Raw genomic sequence first — 21,281 nt, forward strand, 5'->3', positions numbered from 1 at the left:
GGGTGGGCCTTATATCATCACTGGTGTTATCATATGAGAGACAGGAAAATTTGTTGCACAGAAACTCAGAGGAAACACAGGGAAGGAGGACATGTGATGAAAAAAGCAGTGAATGGAGTGATGCAGTTACAAGCCAAGTAATGCCAAAGAGTTCTGGCAACCATCAGAAACAAAGAAAAGACAAGGAAAGAATCTTTCCAGAGTCTTCAGAGGGAGCATGGCCCTACCATTATGTTGATTTCATTACTTTTGGCCTCAGTAACTGGTTTTAAGCCACTCAGTCTGTTGTATTTTGTTATGGCAGCCCTAGGAAATTAATACCACATATCTCGCCAGGAGGGGCAGGCTTCCAGCTGCTCTAAGCCCCTCCAAGGTAAATAGATTAAATTTCTGGTGAATACAGCCAAGGGGTTGGTGGCTCAGTTCCTCCACCCAGACCATGCCCTAAGGATAGAGGCTCTACTCCAGTCATGAAAGGTTGAGAATATAGGGGCCCTGATCACCCTCACTCCACCTCAAGTTAAACTCAATAACAAAAGACAACCCATTAAAGTGGTCAAAGGATATGAATAGACAGTTCTTCAAAGAAGATATACAACTAACCAATAAGCATATAAAAAGATGCTCAACATCATTAGCCATGAGAGAAATGCAAATCTAAACCACAAGGAGATACTACATCACACACACTAGGGTGGTTTTAATAAAAAAGACAGAGGATAACAAGTATTAGTAAGAATGTGGAGAAATTAGAACCCTCATACACTGACAGTATGGATGTAAAATGTTGCAGCCACTTTGAGAAACAGTCTGGCAGTTCCTCAAAATTTTAAACATCAAGTTACTTATGACTCAGCAATTCCACTCCTAAAGATTTATAGAAAGTTGTTCAAATAAATGTTTGTACATATGTGTTCATATTGGCAGTATTCACAATAGCAAAAAGGTGGAAGCAGCTCAAATATCCATCAAGTGATGAATGAATAAACAAGTTGTGGTATATCCATACAGTGGAATATTATTTGACCATAAAAGTGGATTAAGTAGTATACATGTTACAACATGGCTAAAACATGAACACATTATGCTAAGTGAAAGAAGCTTGACACAATAGGTCATGTATTGTATGATACTATATACATGAAATGTCCAAAATAGGCAAATCCACTGAGATAGAAAGTAGATTAGTGGTTGCATAGGGCTAGGGGGAATGAGAGTATTGTTAGGTGATGGCTATGTGGTGTGGGCTTTCTGTGGGGCAATTGAATATATTCTAAATCTGATTGTTGTGATGATGTACAACTCTTTGAGGATACTACAAGCCATCAAATTATATCTTAATAAAGCTCTTAAAAGGCTATCTGTTATTAGTAGTGACTGTTGGGTTTAAGAATGAAAATGAAATTATCTATTGTAATATTTGGGTGATCAAGATTAATATATATGTGTATCAGTCTTCATCAATGATATATATGTATATATACATCAATCTTGATCACATAAATATTATAATATATATTTACTTGGTGTTAAAAGTCATTTTACTTTATTGTATTGTATTTATTTTATTTTATTTTTCATTCCACAAATATTTATTAAGCACTTAAAATATAATGTTTGGTCACTTTTCTCCAATCACTTTTCTCTATCACTATCACCCCAATTTTTTTTCCTGAGGATATATTACTTTCACAGTAAATAAAATAAAGTTTCTTAGAAGGATACTTGTTTTGCAAAGAATGGAGTGCTGGCTAGAAGAAATGAAAATAAGGTTCTTAACTAATTTACTATGCTATGTTAAGAACCAAAGAAAGGGGAGAAGAAATATCCCTTTTTTCCATTGTATTTTTTGACATACAAAAAGCTGTATATAAATAATGTGTACAATTTCGTGAGCTTGGAGATAAGTGCACACTCATGAAACCATCACTACAATTTATGCCATAAACATATCCATCACCTCGAAAAGTTTCTTCCTATCATCTTATTTATTATTATTATTATTGCTTTTTCTGATAAGAACACTTAACAAAAGATTTACACTCTTAGAAAAATTTTAAGTATATAATACAATATTTTTTAATTTCTTTATTGGAGCATAATTGCTTTACAATGGTGTGTTAGTTTCTGCTTTATAACATAGTGAATCAGCTATACATTTACATATATCCCAATATCTCCTCACTCTTGCATCTCCCTCCCACCCTCCCTATCCCACCCCTCTAGGTGGTCACAAAGCACTGAGCTGATCTCCCCGTGCTATGAAGCTGCTTCCCACTAGCCAACCATTTTACATTTGATACTGTATATATATCAATGCTACTCTCTCATTTTGTCCCAGCTTCCCCCTCCCCCACTGTGTCCTCAAGTCCATTCTCTACGTCTGTGTCTTTATTTCTGCCCTGCCACTAGGTTCATCAGTACTTTTTTTTAGATTCCATATACGTGCATTAGCCTCTTTGACAAAGGAGGCAAGACTATACAATGGAGAAAAGACAGCCCCTTCAGTAAGTGGTGCTGGGAAAACTGGATAGCTACATGTAAAAGGATCAAATTAGAACACTTCCTAACACCATACAAAAGAATAAACTTAAAATGAATTAAAGACCTAAATGTAAGGCTAGACACAATTGTACAATATTAAATATAGGTACTATGCTGTTTACCTTATATAACAGAAACTGTGTACTTATATATACACAGTACATTTCTGTTACCTTATATAACAGAAACTGTGTACTCTGACTAATAACTCCCCATTTCCCCCCCTTATTTTATATTATATTTTGACATATCTATTTTATTTATTTCTATTGATGAATATTTGGCATACAGTGAAATTCATACATCTTAATTGTTCAAGTCTGAGTTTTGATGAATGTATATTCCCATGTATCCACCAACAAAAACAAGATGTAGAACATTTCTATCACCTCAAATATTCTCTCATATGGTCCAGTCCATCTCTACCATCTCAAGACAACTACTTTCTGATTTCTATCACTATAGATTAATTTTTGCCTCTTCTTGAACTTCAGATAAATGAAACTATATACTATGTTTTTGTGTTTGACTGCTTTAGCTTAATATAATATTTTTGCGATTCATTTATGTTGCAGTGTTTTTGTCAGTAGATTCTTTTTTTTTTTTTTTTTGCAGCACGCGGCCTCTCACTGTTGTGGCCTCTCCCGCTGTGCAGCACAGGCTCCGGAGGCACAGGCCCAGTGACCATGGCTCACGAGCCCAGCTGCTCCACGGCATGCGGGATCTTCCCGGACCGGGGCATGAACCCGTGTCCCCTGCATTGGCAGGCGGACTCTCAACCACTGCACCACCAGGGAAGCCCAGTAGTTTCTTTTTGACATCAAAATTTGTCTATCCATTCTCCTGTTGATAGACACTATTTTTTTCTAGGTTTGTGCGTTATTGTGAACCAAGCTGATATAATTACACAAAACTTTTTTTTTTGAATTGGTATTTTCATTGCTCTTAGATAAAAAAGAAACAAGGAGTGGAATTACTGGGTTTTAGGATGTATATATATATATATATATATATATACACACACACACACACACACACATATATATATATATATATATGAAACTGTCAGCTTTCCAAAGTTGTAGCATTTTGTATGTCAGCCAGCAAGCAGTATATTAGAATTCCTATTTTTCCATATCCTCACCAGTTTAGTATTGTCTCTTTCCTTTAATTTTAGTTATTCTGGTGCATGTTGATAGTATCTTATTATGATAATTAATTTCCACTTTTCACAGTGAATAATGGTATTAAGTATCTTTTCATGTGTTTATTGGCTATTTGTATATTCTGTCAACTGTTCAAGTCTTTTACCTATTGTACATTGCATTGTATGTCTTTTTATAATTTATTTGTAAGCATTTTTATATATTCTGGATAAGATTGGTATTTGAATATGGGATATCAGGTATAGTAATCCTTTATTAAACTCTTGTGATGTAATAAACTATTCAGGCTAAGTACATGAGGATATAACAATAATTAACTATTTAAAAAAAATAAACTGGTAAGCTAATGTTTTATAAGCACACCAGCTGAAATTTTCATTCTTTCCAATGTAGATCCAGTTATAGGTTATTTCCCCCCTCTGAATTAATCTTAAGCTTATAGGAGTGATATTTCTATACAGGAGAACAGTAAAGCAATTTTCTCTAAAACTGGTTAGTTGCCTCGTTCTCCTCAGTCCTCCAATATCTTTCTATTGTTTTAGGCCTCAAAATAGTCTTACGTGTTAACCAAGAGGTAATCTCATCCTGAATTTAGGAGAATTTATCATTATTGATGATTTCATAACTTATTTCCTCCTAAAATGTTTCATTAGCAGCTTTATAATGGCTATATGCCATTGGAAGTAACATGACCATTTTATGAACTCAACATAAAATTGCTAGAAACTCAGTTTTAAGAGGAAAATTGTTATAGCTAGAGATAACCCTGGCAAATAAACTGTTAGAGAAAATTAAATTCCACTGGATACAGACAATTTGGGTTAACAGTATACTTGTCAGGAGGTCCCATCATCCTAGGGTAGAACATGAACCTACAATTTCCTGGTGTACTTTTTAAATATCTGGTGAATACATTTGAAAACCATGTTATTTATTCTAGGTAATAGCAATTTAAATTGCTACAGCCTTCTTCATCTTTCTCAAGTACAGTACTATTTTACAGGTGAAAAAGAATATTCTTTTTGAGGGAAAAAAATAGCCACTGGCAAAGAGATTGAACTAGCTTAGAAGAGGATCAAAAAAAAGAAATAGGAAAAGACATTATTACAAAATTGATTATAAACCTCCAGAATAATCTGCGTTGGTAGAACAAAAACATAAATATAAAGGACTGCTAATGAAATACAGGAATGTCTGAATACTTGCATTTTTCCCCTCTGATGCATTGCAATAGAATGGACAAATAATCAAGGACCTTTATTTCCTTTTCTGCTTTTTTCATATGGAGGGTAATGTGGAGTTTCTTTCTTTCCCAGGGCCCTCCTTGCTTTCCACCTTCTTTCCAGTTCTTCTCAGGGTTACTTGATGACAGTCTTCTGTCTATCTGGAATGGAGATGAAAATAACTGAGGAGCAATCAGGTAGTTCATAGAGTCTGAATCACTACTTTCACTAAGAACATGTAAAGTGCCGAGTGTTGAATTAATTACCCCAGGAAATGATTTGTATAGGCACTAGAGACTACACAGATGATGACTAGAAGCCCAGTGCTTTCTATCAACTCTTAGGGTAGGTTGACCCATGAGTTACTGAATGCAGTCTTCTTGGTGTAATATCTAGTTCAGGACTGCAAGAGTGTTCCCCCTGTATAGCAAACAGTAAACTATACTATGGCAAACAGTAAACTGTAAACCCCACCCACATGTGTTGCAACAAGACATTTCATGGATCATTGTTGCTAAAATCTTGTAAATAAACATGTATTTTCTGACTCTATAAAATCTCATCATAATACAATAACCAGTTTTTCAACATTGGATCTTCATGTCATATCAGTGCAAAGTAGTCTGGAATATAGTTCCTCAGGGAAGAGTAAAATTTTTCATTTGTGGACATTTAATTTTTATTATGAAAGCATTATAACTTTGGGAATATTTAATATTTTTTCATGCAATAAAGTTGACTCCCAAGATAGTGAAAAAGTAAATACTTTAGTCACTCACAACATTAACCTCCCCCCCATATGTATTTAAAGCTTCCAAAATAATCCTAAGAACCATATATATATCCAAATATAAGGACACTACTGTGTTTTCAGGGCTTCCTCATGCTTTTTTAATTTCAATTTATAATAATATTTCATTTTGAATGTCTTTCATCTGTATCATAAAATATTCATTTAAGAGCTCTTGATCATCAAATGTTTCCATGTTAATTGTAGATATCGATTTGTAGTTAAACATTTCATATCTGAAAGAATAGAGGCTAAGCATGATCTGGTATGCAAAATCTAGAGAGATCATGGACCATTTACCTACCATGGAAGGGCTATTGGGATCCATCTGGTGGATAAAAGAGGTAAGTTTTCCCTGCTTAAGGAGTTAGAGGCATGTGCAGGTATATTATTGACACCACCCAACAATTCAGAAAACTAGTGATCCAAATGGTCAGAGTGACTAGAGTTACATATAGACAAAATTATAGCCTGATGTGTTAGAGAAATATAACCTATTTCTTGTAAGATAGAGCATTTAAGGGTTTACATAGCTCCAGTATTTACCTTTAATCCTGGATCTTATAATTTATGAAAGGAGATATAAATCATAAGCCATGCACACTGTCATTTTAATTTGATAACATTATGGAAAAGTGTACTAGGAATTAGGAAATTTGAGAAAGATTAATAATAAAAATTTAAGTATTTGAGAATGCCCAGAGAAGAGAAATATAATTTGAAAGCTAAACAAATACTACAGTAGTTCAAAATTCAACAGGTACTAGTTATATGACTTCCTGCACCTAATATAACTTACTGATATCTAGTTAAAAGAAGATATCTGGAAAACATCTCACAAAAGTAGAAAAATCAGATATTACCACTTGACCAAGAGGAAGAAGTCAAATGATGTGCTCTGCTGGGCAGTGCAAAACCTTGGGGCCAATTATGTTAACTCTTATTTTGCAATCTTCAACCATTTGTATATTATTTGTATGGCATTACATAGATGTCATAAGTTGCTATTTTACTGTTTCTGGATATTTCCCTCAATTTCTTTACCATATTCACGTGTGCTCCTGTGTATCTCCCTACCTTAAATACCTATCACATTATTTTACCTGTCAAAATTATACCCATTCTCTAAAAAGCAATTTCAAATGCTACCCCTTCTCTTAGGGTTTTTCTAATCCCCTGTAGCTGGTAAAAATGGCCACAGATATGTTGTCACTCCTCCCATTGAGAGATGTGTTCTGTGTGCCCTCCTCTTTAATTGGTCTGAGCTCTGTGACTACTTCGACTAATAATATAATATGATAGAAATAACACTGCCAGTTTCTACATACAAGCCTTAAGAGATCAGCAGTTTCCACTCTGACATTTGGATTGGTACCTCTGAGGTAAGCCTACTGCCATGGAAGATGTCTGATTGCCCTAAGACAACCATGCTATATGGAAGCCAAAATTACCCACGTGGGTGGGTTGAGTGGAAAGTGAGAGATACTTGGCTAGTATTTCCTATTCCAGCCATACCATTTCAGGTACCAGACATGTGAATGAAGAAACCATATAGGACATTATAGTCTCAGATGGCAAGATGGAGAGAACAGAAAAACCCAGCCAAAAGCCAGAGTTGAGGTCCAGACATATGTTACCTGTTGAGTTACCCAGATACATCTAGCCATCTGAGGAACCTTCAACTATTTAAGCCACATTAGCTGAGACCACAGTCATTATGCAACACAGAAGACACTGTGTATGGTGTTAGAGAGTGTTCTAATTTCATTCTTTTACATGTAGCTGTCCAGTTTCCCCACCCCATTTATTGAAGAGACTGTCTTTTCTCCATTGCATATTCTTGCCTTCTTTGTCATAGATTAGGTGACCATAGATGCGTGAGTTTATCTCTGGGCTTTCTATCCTGTTCCATTGATCTGTATTTCTGTTTTTGTGCCAATACCATACTGTCTTGATTACTGTAGCTTTGTAGTATAGTCTGAAGTCAGGGAGTCTGATTCCTCCAGCTCCATTTTTTTTTTTTCTCTCAAGATTGCTTTGGCTATTCAGGGTCTTTTTTGTCTCCATACAAATTTTAAGATTTTTTGTTCTAGTTCTGTAAAAAATGGCATTGGTAATTTGATAGGGTTTGCATTGAATCTGTAGATTGCTTTGGGTAGTATAGTCATTTTCACAGTGTTGATTCTTCCAATCCAACAGCATGGTATATCTTTCCATCTGTTTGTGTAGTCTTTGATCTTTTTCATCAGCATATTATAGTTTTCGGAGTACAGGTCTTTTGTCTCCTTGGGTAGGTTTATTCCTAGGTATTTTATTCTTTTTGATGCAATGGTGAATGGGATTTTTTTTTAATGTCTCTTTCTGATCTTTTGTTGTTAGTGTATAGAAATGCAAAAGATTTCTGTGTATTAATTTTGTACCCTGCAACTTTACCAAATTCATTGATGATCTCTAGTAGTTTTCTGGTAGCATCTTTAGGATTTTCTATGTATAGTATCATGTTATCTTTAAACAGTGAGAGTTTTACTTCCTCTTTTCCCATTTGGGTTCCTTTTATTTCTTTTTTTTCTCTGATAGCCATGGCTAGAACTTCCAAAACTATGTTGAATAAGAGTGGCAAGAGTGGACACCCTTGTCTTGTTCCTGATCTTAGAGGAAGTGTTTTCAGTTTTTCACCATTAACAATCATGTTTACTGGGGGTTGTCATACATGGCCTTTATTATGTTGAGGTAGGTTCCCTCTATGCCCACTTTCTGGAGAGTTTTTATCATAAATGGGTGTTGAATTTTGTCAAGAGCTTTTTCTGCATGTTTTGAGATGATCATATGGTTTTATTGCTTAATTTGTTAATATGGTGTATCACATTGATTAATTTGTGTATATTGAAGAATCCTTGCGTTCCTGGAATAAATTCTACTTGATCATGGAATAAATTCTACTTGATCATGCTGTATGATCCACTTAATGTGCTGTTGGATTCACTTGCTAGTATTTTGTTGAGGATTTTTGTGTCTTTGTCCATCAGTGATATTGGCCTGTAATTTTCTTTTTCTTTCTTTCTTTTTTTTTTTTTTTGCGATATCTTTGTCTGGTTTTGGTATCAGGGTGATGGTGGTCTCGCAGAATGAGCTTGGGAATCCTCCTCCCTCTGTGATTTTTGGGAAGAGTTTGAGAAAGATAGGTGTTAGCGCTTCTCTAAATGTTTGATAGAATTCGCCTGTGAAGCCATCTGGTCCTGGACTTTTGTTTGTTGGAAGATTTTAAATCACAGTTTCAATTTCATTACTTGTGATTGGTCTGTTCATATTTTCTATTTCTTCCTGGTTCAGTCTTGAAAGCTTGTACTTCTCTAAGAATTTGTCCATTTCTTCCCAGTTGTCCACTTTATTGGCATATAGTTCTCGTAGTTGTCTCTTATGATTCTTTGTATTTCGGCAGTGTCACTTGTAACTTAAAATCAATTCTAATTTTATTGATTTAAGTCCTCTCCCTTTTTTTCTTGATGAGTCTGGGTAAAGGTTTATTGATATTGTTTATATTCTCAAAGAACCAGCTTTTCATTTCATTGATCTTGCTATTGTTTTCTTCATTCCTATTTCATTTATTTCTGCTCTGATCTTTATGATTTCTTTCCTTCTACTAACTTTGGTTTTGTTTGTTCTTACTCTAGTTCCTTTAGCTGTAAGGTTAGGTTATTTATTTGAGATTTTTCTTGCTTCTTGAGGTAGGATTGTATTGCTATAAATTTTCCTCTTAGAACTGCTTTTGCTGCATCCTATAGATTTTGGGACAATGTGTTTTCATTGTCATTTGTTTCTACGTATTTTTTAATTTTCTCTTTGATTTCTTCAGTGATCCATTAGTTATTTGGTAGCATATTGTTTAGCTTCCTTGTGTTTGTTACAGTTCTTTTTTGTAATTGATTTCTAATCTCATAGCATTGTGGTCAGAAAATGTGCTCAATACAATTTCAATTTTCTTAAATTTACCAAGGCTTGATTTGTGACCCAAGATGTAATCTATCCTGGAGAATTTTCCACGTGCACTTGAGAAGAAAGTGTATTCTTCTGCTTTCAGATGCAATGTCCTATAAATATCAATTATGCGGCACTTCTTAATTGGAACATCCCACTAATCAGATGTGATCTACCTTGTTTTTGAGAATTAATAGTAAGCACTATATGTTTAACTCTTGGAATTTATCATATTCTGCCTGTACTATATTTGTAAATTTGTCTTAAGTTCTCTAATTTGGTTGTAAACTCTTTAATGGTAAACAGTTTTATTTGTCCAAACAGCTAGCTTAATATTCCTTACACAAAGGGGAGTATTCAAGATATATCTGTTGAGATAAATTTCCTAATTCTTAGTTCTCAATAGATTCTATAGTTTCAGTAGTTATAGAAAAATATCATGGGGCCTATGTTTTCAACCAAATAACAATGTTAACTAAAAGCTGCAGATAAAACGGAGGTTAATAATACTACCCATCTTTCCAAGCTATACTGTAGAGAAAAGGGAAGATTTAATTCTTTGCATAGGGATTCAACTTTAATTTGAAGCATTATTTTTTAGTAAATATCACTGAATAGGCAAAACTAAAATGGGAAGCTCTGACCTGAGTTACAAGGCATATGAGAAAAAAAAATCTTAAAGTCAAGAAGTCCAGATCTCAGCCTAGATGAACACTATCCAAAGGCTGGTTCTTCAGGTTGGTGTGTGATGTGTTAACAAGCAGTGAATCAAAGTGCTAAAATGACAAGAAAAATTGCTTGCTTCAGAGAACACTGATAATCTGTTGAAACTGATGATATTCAAAGTAGCAAATTCAAAAGCAATTTCAATATGCTGCTAAGTAATCATAAAAATACATTTTATGATAATGTAGCCTAGGCCAAGGTTTATTTATTGGATAATCAAAACACCAGCAGCCAATTTTCTCACCCTGCAAATGTAACACCTTCTCAATATAAAAAAAAAATCCTTTTTGAGTCCATGAAGTAATGATTACTAGTCTCAAAAAATAATTTTTATGTTATATATTTATTTGTTTTTGTAGCTTTTTAAGATGCGTATTCAAGTACCATAAGACAGTTCCAAAACATTTCTTTCTTCCTTGTCAAAACAAGGTATGTCTGTTTCTACGCCTCTTTTTCTTTTTATCATAAGACATTATAAGAAAATAGCAATTTATTGCAAAATTATGCCAAGTATTAATCTACTTTAAAAAAATTATACATTGAAAACATATTATTTAGGTCTCTCCTTGGTTAACAGTTCTAAATTTTATTGCCTATATCACAATTATTTATATTTTTCATTACTCCTCTAGTTGATTATACATTAAACATTAATTCTTTCAAAAATCATTGATTACTATGTGTCAGGCCCATAAACTAGACTCTGTGAACAGAAAGATTAATAGTATTACAGGAGAAATACACCCCCCACCCTGAAGTTTCCATAAGGAGGGATTTTTAACTAAACACATTCTGGGGCTCTTTCCTCACCTTTAATCACTGTAGCTGGGAAGCAGAGATGGCTTGCTTGATGGCTAAATTTGGAAATAATAACTAGGAATGCATAAGCTGTACCATTCTTTTGCTGTGTGCAGGTGAGTTGTCCCCCAGAGTTGCCAGTTCTCCTCGACCCTGCCTCAATTCTTACCTAAGCAATGCTTTCATGGAGTGTAGGCATGTCTGGCCCTGGAGCGACTGTGATGGGATGAGTAAATCTGCCTAATTTTAGGGTTCACTTAGTATGTCCATTTGTCTCTTGCAGTATGTGACATCTTCCAACTTAGCCACCAGTAATAAAAGCAATAGTTTGGCCACCAATTTTACCATTTGTTTGATTCTATTTTCAGAACCTCAGTAGAGAATATGACTGCTCTTTATGGGGGGCTTTCTCCAGGATTCCAACAATAAGAAATGGTTCTTGCCTTTGTAATCGAATTGGATAGACATACCCAAAAAATTATAAAACAGGTGGTAAGTACACTGATATATATATATATATATATATATATATATATATATATATATATATAATTAAAGTGTGTTATGTGTGTGGAGGCCTGGGGTACAGCATGCATAACATCCTAAGAGAGAACCATCAAGGTTTATGTATAATTACAAGTTTGATGCTGCTGGAAATGAACAGTGTGAGGTAGGGAATGGTGTGAGATAAGCCCTAGGCAGGGCCTTGTATGCTATGTCAAGAAGTTTGAACTTTATTTTGACAGGGATGATAAAATACTGAAAGTTTTAAGCATGGGAGTGACCTGATCAGATCTGTCCATGGCACCTCTTGGTGGTATATATAATGAATTGGATATGGAGAAGGGTAGAGAAAAGGAGACCATTTAGGAAGCTATTGACATTAGTGTAGGAAAAAAATAATAAGTATTTGGATTAACAAATAATAGTAGTAATAAGACGAAAAGAGTAAATGATTTAGAAAATGCTTATGAAGTAAAATAAACATGATTTGATCTTTGAACAACTGTGGTGATGATAGGGAATGAGAAATCTAGGGTGATACTCTGTTCTCTAAGTTGAGTAAATACATTTATTACAGTGTCATCAACTACAAAAAATTAAAGCAGAGGAAATGCTTGGGGTGATGATAATGAGCTTTAATTTTGGAAATGTTAGAAGTTGATGTGTTTATGGGAAATCTATGCTTGAAATGTCTCCAGATTCCTAGATAAATAATTCCAAAAGTTTGAGAGGAAGTTATAGTTAGAAACTTATATGTGGGAGTTATCAACTGAAAGATAAGGAATAGATAAAATCAAATCTAAGTGTGTAGTATAAGACAAGTATTGGATCAAAGATGAGACTCTCATTAATACCATCATTTAATTGGTGGATGTTTGAAGATGAGCCCATGAGGGAAACAGACAAAAAGTAATCAAGAGAACACAGTGTCATGGAAACCAAGGGAGTAGAGGGTTTAAAAAATATAGGACCAATAAACAGTGAAGAATATAGTAGAGCAATCTAGTAAAGTAAAAACTGAAAAATATCTCTTGTGCTTTATAATTTAGAGGTCATTGAAAGCTTAATGAAAGTACTTTTGACTGGAATATTTTGGACAAAAGCCAGATTAAAGAGAAATGAGAGAATGGGAGGTGAAGAAGGAAAAAAGAGTGAATATAAATAACAATTCTGAGAAGTTTTCATGAGAATAGAAGAGTGATTGGAAGGTAGCTAGAGAGAGCAAGTATTAAAAGTATTATTTTTTCTTATAAGATACCTTAGCACTTTTATATAAAGACGGACAGGAAATCTAGAAGTCATAGAGATTAATGATACAGGGAATATAGTGTAATTGACGGCATGGATTAAGGTCCTAGAGGATACGAGTTAGGGGATCAGATCAAAGGCACAAAATGGAGTGACCTTGAACAGAAGAAAGGATATCTTTGAGACTGTGGTGGGAAGTTGAAATGGATTGTGATAGATGGTTGCAAATTTTTACATATTCTTGAAACCTAGGTCATCTGATGAAAGTGAGGGTTGAGGATACATTTGAGGCTTGAGGAGAGTTGAAATTTTGCAAAGACATTTTCAAGAAATAAGTAATTTGCTAACTGTAGCGTATGTACATCTATTGTTTTTGCTTCCCATAATTTCCCTCTGGTTATCAATTCCTCCCCCACCTCAATTCTGACTTCATGCTTTGGCCAAATTTGTAATGTAGGTTTAAGCCAGTAACTTCATTGATTAGTTTAGAAATTGTCATAGATCCCAATTTAAGTCAATCAGAACAGATATTCAGACTTTGTGGTGTCCAGAGAGAAAGGTGTGTTTGTCTTCAGGGACACATCAAAGAGTTGCACAACCTATACATTGCCCATCTTCAGAGGCTCTGTTTGTATTGATTAGAACATGAATGGTGTCACCTGGAGTTTTGCAGCATGGCCCATCCATTGTTTTTGGATGTGGCAGCCATCGTGCCATCACCAGGAGAGAACTTGTCTGAGAATGAAGCAACACAGAGAATGCCCGGTTCAGAGAAAGACACAAATCAGCCACAAATGACATTATTCAAGTTTCTGCTTTAAGTCACTCTGAGGCTCCAGTTTATCCCAGGATTTTTCATCCATTGGACATTAATATAAAAATCCACTCCTTTATTTTCATATACCACTGGGATTCAAGTTCCCAGCTCTTCCACAGCTGCACATTTTATTTATTTAAATTTTAATTACATAACTTTATTTAATTTTTAAATTAACATGTACTAAAATTGATTTTAATTGATGTACAGATCTAGGATTTTTAATGCATGAATCTATTCATGCAACAGTCACCACCATCAGGACACAAAACAATTTCATTACTACAAACAAACTCCCTCATGCTATACCTTTGTATTCTGCCCTAAAACCTGGGAAGCTCTGATTTATCTTTCACCACTGTAGTCTGGTCTTTTTGGGAAAATATCATACTAATATAATCATACAATATGTGAACTTTGAGACTGGCTATTTTTACTCACCATAATAACTCTGAGATCTAAGTTGTTGAGTGTATCAAAAGTTTGCTCATTTTTTATTGTTGAGGGTATTCTTTGTATAGAGGCACCAAAGTTTGTTTGTTCAGCCACCCTTTGCAAGATATTTGGGCTGTTTATAGTTTTGAAAAAATATGATCTATTCATAGATCATAAACATCCATTAAAGATTTTTGTGTGAAAACAAATTTTCATTTCTCTAGGGTAAATAAGTAGGAGTTGGATTGCTGGGTCATTTGGTAAATGTATATTTAACTTTATAAGAAATTGTGGAACTGTTTTCCACAGTGGCTATACCATGTTGTATTCTTACCAACAGTGCATGGGTGTTCTACTTGTTTCAGATCCTCATCAGCCATTGGTACTGTCAGTATTTTTGTTTTAATTTTAGCCATTTTAATGTGTATCTTGATGTGCTTTTAATTCACATTTCATTAATGGATATTTATATTAGACAACTTTCATGTGCTTATTTGTCATTAATACATCTTCTTTGATGAAGTGCCTATTCAAGCCATTTGCCCATTTTTAAATTGGATTGTTTGTTTTCTTAATACTGAGATTTTATTTTTAACAGCTTTACTGAGTTATAGTTTATGAATCTTAAAATATACTCATTTTAGGTATATGATTTAATGATTTTTAGTAAGTTTTTAGTTATGTAACCATCAACACAAGTTTAATTTTAGAACATTTCCGTTACCTCAAAAAGAAACCTCACTTCCAATTTTGTAGTCACTCCCCATTCTATGCGTAGCCCTAGACAACCACTAAGTTATTTTCTCCTGCTACAGATTTGACTTTTCTGGAATTTGATATAAATGGAATCATTTTATATCATATATAGTCTTTAGCATAGACTTCAAATTGTTTTCTCTCTTTTTAATTGGGTTATATGTCTTCTTATTAAATAGTGAGAGTTGTGTATTTTGAACACAAGTCCTTTACTGGACACATTATTTGCAAATATTTCCTCCTTGTCTGTGGTTTGTAATTTTACTTTCTTTAATGCATATTTTTTAATATCTTTATTGGAGTATAATTGCTTTACAATGGTGTGTTAGTTTCTGCTTTATAACAAAGTGAATCAGCTATAAATATACATATATCCCCATATCTCCTCCCTCTTGCGTCTCCCTCCCACACTCCCTATCCCACCCATCTAGGTGGTCACAAAGAATGGAGCTGATCTCCCTGTGCTATGCAGCTGCTTCCCACTAGCCATCTATTTTACATTTGGTAGTATATATAAGTCCATGCCACTTTCTCACTTCGCCCCAGCTTACCTTTCCCCCTCCCCATGTCCTCAAGCCCATTCTCTACATCTGTGTCTTTATTCCTGTCCTGCCCCTAGGTTCTTCAGAACCTTTTCTTTTTTAAGATTCCATATATATGTGTTAGCATATGGTATTTATTTTTATCTTTCTGACTTACTTCACTCTTTATGACAGTCTCTATGTCCATCCACCTCACTACAAATAACTCAATTTCATTTCCTTTTATGGCTGAGTAATATTTCATTGTATATATGTGCCACATCTTCTTTATCCATTCATCTGTCGATGGACACTTAGGTTGCTTCCATGTCTTGGCTATTGTAAATAGAGCTGCAGTGAACATTGTGGTACATGACATTTTGAATTATGGTTTTCTTAAAAAACACTGTTTTCTGTTGTCACTTGTCTGTGAATTAATAGGAAAATCTTCATTTGCTAATTTGCTTCAAATGCCCCTAGCAGAGTTCCATTCTCACAGAGATAGGGGTAATAAATGCCTTAGATATGAATATTACTGCTCTATATCAATTTTCACCCACAGAGACTGAAGAAATAGTGTAAATAATGTTAAATGATGTTAGCAACTTTTGTTTGAATTTTCTTTCCTTCTTCTCTTGACACTTGAAGTTAGTTAAATGAGAAAACTAATATGCTATTCCTTCTATACAAAGATGATGCTACCAATTCATTGGCAGGGTAAGTTCTTGTAGCTGTTTACATAATGTTTCCCTCAGGATACCAGTGTAAGGAGGCAGTGTTATGAAATAGAGTTTTGCTTTACTCCTGTCCCTGAAACATGTCAAACTTATTCTTGCATAGGAGCCATGACACTCCTTGCTTACTTTGCTTTCAGTGCTGAGCTCCCAGATCTTCAAATGTAGGTCTTTTTCTCCCAGCTCAGAACACAGCTCAAAAGCTGCCTCTTCAGAGATCTTTCTCTGACCATTCTAGCCAAATTAGTTTCTTTATTTCCAGCTGCTATCTGTCCTCTTGTAGTCTTTATTTTCTCTAATAGCTTCTAACATATATATATATATGTTATAATTCTTCTAATATATATATTTATACATATATATTTATTTATATTCTTCTAAAATATATATATATATTTATTTATTTGTTAACAAGGTGTCTATATATTTTCCCTACTAGAAAATAAGCCCCAGTGAGGAGAAGGACTATGTCTTGATTTCTACTGGATCTACCAGTATCTCTAAAAGTGTATTGACACATATAAATCACTCAATAAATACTGGTTAAATGCATAACTGAACAATATACATGGCAAGATGAAACACATGCAAAAACACAACCCAAAAATAAAACACCATGAGTTGTCAAGTATTATATGGCCACAGTATACCTATCTATCTGAACTGCCATTTCATAAATGTTATAGCATCATGAGGAGGCAAAGGAAAGATCTTACTTTTTATTTATTAAAGTTATTGTCTCCTCTGGGGAAAAAAAGTGTTCCAAAAATACACACTAATATATAAATGAAGATATATGTTTTAAAGTATTTTGGAAACTGTATCTTTCAAATACTGGTCATTACTTTTATGTTAGATTAGCAGTATGATAATTGTCACAATGTGTACATAGTAAAAATAAATGTTAGTTGTTTTATCTCTTGGATGTTTCTTATTTTGCATGCCTTTATTATAGCACTTATCATGTAGTGTTGTAAATATTAGCTGGGCACCATTTAAGAATACAGATATAGTCTTTAATATTCATGACTATTGAATTTAGTAATTTTGCATTATCTTCTGTAAGTACTTCTTTGGGACCTCTGAGACCCAATAATCCTAAAAGAAAGTGTCATTTAACAAAACATTGCCCAACTTCCCCCATCACTCTCAATATACATTTGAGACCAACTTAGAATTGTGTCATTTGTCTAAGGGAAGAAAGCTGCTGAATTGCCCAAACTATTGTTGACTTAATAAGAGGCTATACGTTTATGGAAATCATTCTTTTTAAAATGGAGGGTCTATGGAGTATCTTCCACTCGCCATAAATTGGAGCAAGGGCACAGTCACCAATGTGTTGAAGTTCAAAAGCTCTTCATCTAGTTTGAATCTTAGGTTATTATGTATTTTCTAGGTTAACCTTTGATGATAATAGTTATCATTTGTAGATCCTATAAAAATAAATATATATTTATATCACTAAGATTTCTCCATGTTGTCAAATGGAATCTGATTAGTAAGGCCCAATACTGCCTCTCCAAAACTACTAAAATGAAATCTATACAGACTCAGATAAATGTGAAAAGTCAACAACACTTAAAGGTAACACCGACAGTCCTTATGATGCCATATTTGGGGAAGATTTTCCAGTACCATCATTCTTTTTTTTAGCTGAACCAAGATTAACCTTCAGTGGATGACACATTTTGTTGCTTGAAATTGTGTAGAGCTTGAAAACCTCGCAGAAATAATTTTTCCTTCCTTGTAACTTGAGCCTTGGGTCAAAAATGTAGAATTTGTCCCATCTAGAAAATTGCATTTTCCACCCTTCAAGTCAAAAGTAACAGTTTTTTTGTTTTTTTTTGTGGTACGCAGGCCTCTCACTGTTGTGGCCTCTCCCGTTGCTGAGCACAGGCTCCAGATGCGCAGGCTCAGCAGCCATGGCTCACGGGCCCAGTCGCTCTGTGGCATGTGGGATCTTCCCGGACCGGGGCACGAACCTGTGTCCCCTGCATCGGCAGGCGGACTCTCAACCACTGTACCACCAGGGAAGCCCAAAAGTAACAGGTTTTGAGTTGGCCATAAAATGGTCCTATCTCCTTCCCACTCTAAAAAGCACTTCTCCATCAGGGTAAATAATGGAAGGAACTGAGATAGCAGGTTGCTTTCTGAGTGGTTTATTCCCATCAAGTTAAGTGCCAAAACTAGATGAGAGACTGATAAAAATCTGGTAACAGTGCATGTTTGAGATGAAAGTTTTTCACACATTATGTTGAGTCAGTGTCAGAGAAATGGGCAGTGCATGGAGAGGAATGTTAATGTTTAATTCAGCAGAAATGTACCAGATTGCTGGGAAACACTGGGAATTGGCTTAGGACTTCCTAGATTACCTGATCGAATGTATTTAAAACATATGTAAATTCAGTAAAATGTTTGAATAGAAAATAAATGTATACATAATATTTTTGCTGTATAGCATCACTCGCCATTTAGAAAAGCATAATTTATTCATTCAACAAATAGTTATTGAATGTTATCTACATGGCACTGTGAAGATTCTAAAGAAAAATATTCCATGTAAAATGGAAAATATATAAGCAGCTTAAAATGAACTGAATAAGGAATGTAAAAACCCATATGAAGAAAACTAGAAAAACAAAACAAAACAAAACAAAAAAACTCTGCTGAATGAAAAATATAGACTTAAGTATAGGGCAAGGTATTTTGTTTCCTTTTATAGGAAGAATAATATGTAAAGATGTGGTAGGCAGAATCATGCCTCCTGCAACCCCAATTATGTCCATATCCTGATTGCTGGGACCTGTGAATATATTACCTTACATAGCAAAGGAGAGTAAAGGCTGAGGATGGAATTAGGATCATTAATCATCAGACTTTAAAAGTTGGAGATTATTCTGGATTATTTGGGTGGCCCTAATGTAATCACATGAGCTCTTATTGAATATAAGAAGGTGGAAGTAGGGAGCCATAATGACAATCTAGAAGCTGGAAATGACCCTCAGCATACAGCCAGCAAGAAAATGGGACCCCAGTCCAAAAATCACAAGGACCTTAATTCTGCTGTCAACCCAAGTGAGCAAGGAAATGAATCCTCCCCTAGAGCAACCAGAGAGGAATGCAACTCTGCCAAAACCTTGATTTTAGCCCAGTGACATACACTTCAGACTTCTGACCTATGGAACTAAAAAGATAATATATTTGTGTTGTTTTATGATGCTAAATTTGTGATAATTAGCAGCAGCCATAGAAAACTAATACAAAAGATATGAATTCTTTCCAAATTAATTTACAGCATTTAAGCTACTATTCTAACCAAATACCAAGGGGATTTTTTTTTTCAATTTTAGAATGTCAACCCAGAATCTAATCTAAATAATCTAAAAGAATGTATTAGAGCAAGCATAGTCTAAATATTTTGAAAAATAAAAGTAATAAAGACAGTGTATATTAAAAACTCTTAAAATGTATTAAAATTCTACAATAATTAAGACATTTTGGAAGTAGCACTGGGACTCAGCAAATTAATAGAAAATAATTGAGTGTGCATGATTTTATCTTTATATACTAATAATCGTAATATATGAAAATTCTGTACAAATCAATAAATGAAAGATGAATACATCAATAGAATATTAGTAATTGACACAAACATGAATATATAAAAAATTCTTAGTTTTAATAAGAACATATCTTAATAAGAATATATCTTATCTATCAATTTATCAAGATTTTTAAGTACTTATATTTTTTAATTTTGGTAAACATACATATCATAAAGTTTACCATTTTAAACATTTTTAAGAGTATAATTCAGTCGCCTTTGTATATTCCCGATATTGTGCAGCGCTTACCACTATCCATTTCCAGAACGTTTTCATCATCCCAAACTGAAAATCTGTACCCCTTAAACAATACCCATCTTCACAGCTCCTGGTCACCTCTATTCTACTTTCTGTCTCTATGAATTTGCCTATTCTAGATATCTCATATAAGTAGAATCATACAATATGTGTCCTTTTGTGCCTGGCTTATTTTACTTAGCATATTGTCTTCAAGGTTCATACATGTTGTGACATATCAGAATTTTATTCCTTTTTAAGGCTGAATAATATTCCACTGTATATATATATATATATATATATATATATATATAGGCCACATTTTGTTTTTCCATTCATTTGTCAATGGACATTTGGATTATTTCCACCTTTTAGGTATTGTGAATAATGCTATTACATTAGTGTGTAAGGATCTGAATCCCTGCTTTAAAATATTTTCAGTATATACCTAGAAGTGGAATTGCTGATCAAATGGTAATTCTATGTTTAAATATTTGAGGAACCACCATGTTGTTTTCTACAACAGCTGTGTCATTTTACATTCCAACCAGCAATGCCAAAGTTTCCAACACGTTTTACTTTCCATTTTTCAAAATAATAGCTATCATAATGTATGTGAAGTGTTATCTCATCTGGATTTGATTTGCATTTCCTTAATGATTGGTGATGTAGAGCATCAGTTTTAGCTCTTAGTTTAGGTCTTTGATCCATTTTAAGTTAAATATTATATATGGTATAATATAAGGGTCCAACTTCATTTGTTTGCACATGTATATTGTTTTCACAGTACCATTTGTTGAAAAGACAGTCCTTTCCCTATTGAACAGTTTTGGCACCCTTGTCAAAAATCAGTTGGCTATATATGTGAGGGTTTATTTCTGGGATCTCTATTCTATTTAATTGATCAATATGTCTGTCCCTATGCCAGTACCACACTATTTTGATAACTGTAGCTTTGTAGTAAGTTTTGAAATCAGGAAACGTGAGTCTTCTAACTTTGTTTTTCATTTTTAAGATTGTTTTGATTATTCAGTGTTCCCTGAGTTCCACATGAATTTTAGGATGCATTTTTCAGTTCCAAAAAATGCCATTGGAATTTTTATAGGGATTGCATTGAATCTGTAAATCACTCTAGGCAGTATTTTTATCTCATTTTCTTAATTTCCTTTTTGAATTGTTCATTGTTAATGTGTAGAAATGTA

The sequence above is a fragment of the Delphinapterus leucas genome, chromosome X (assembly GCF_059928025.1).
Source record: "Delphinapterus leucas isolate spDelLeu-1000000601 "Yukka" chromosome X, BTC_Dleu_Yukka2, whole genome shotgun sequence".
Lineage (NCBI taxonomy): Eukaryota > Metazoa > Chordata > Mammalia > Artiodactyla > Monodontidae > Delphinapterus > Delphinapterus leucas.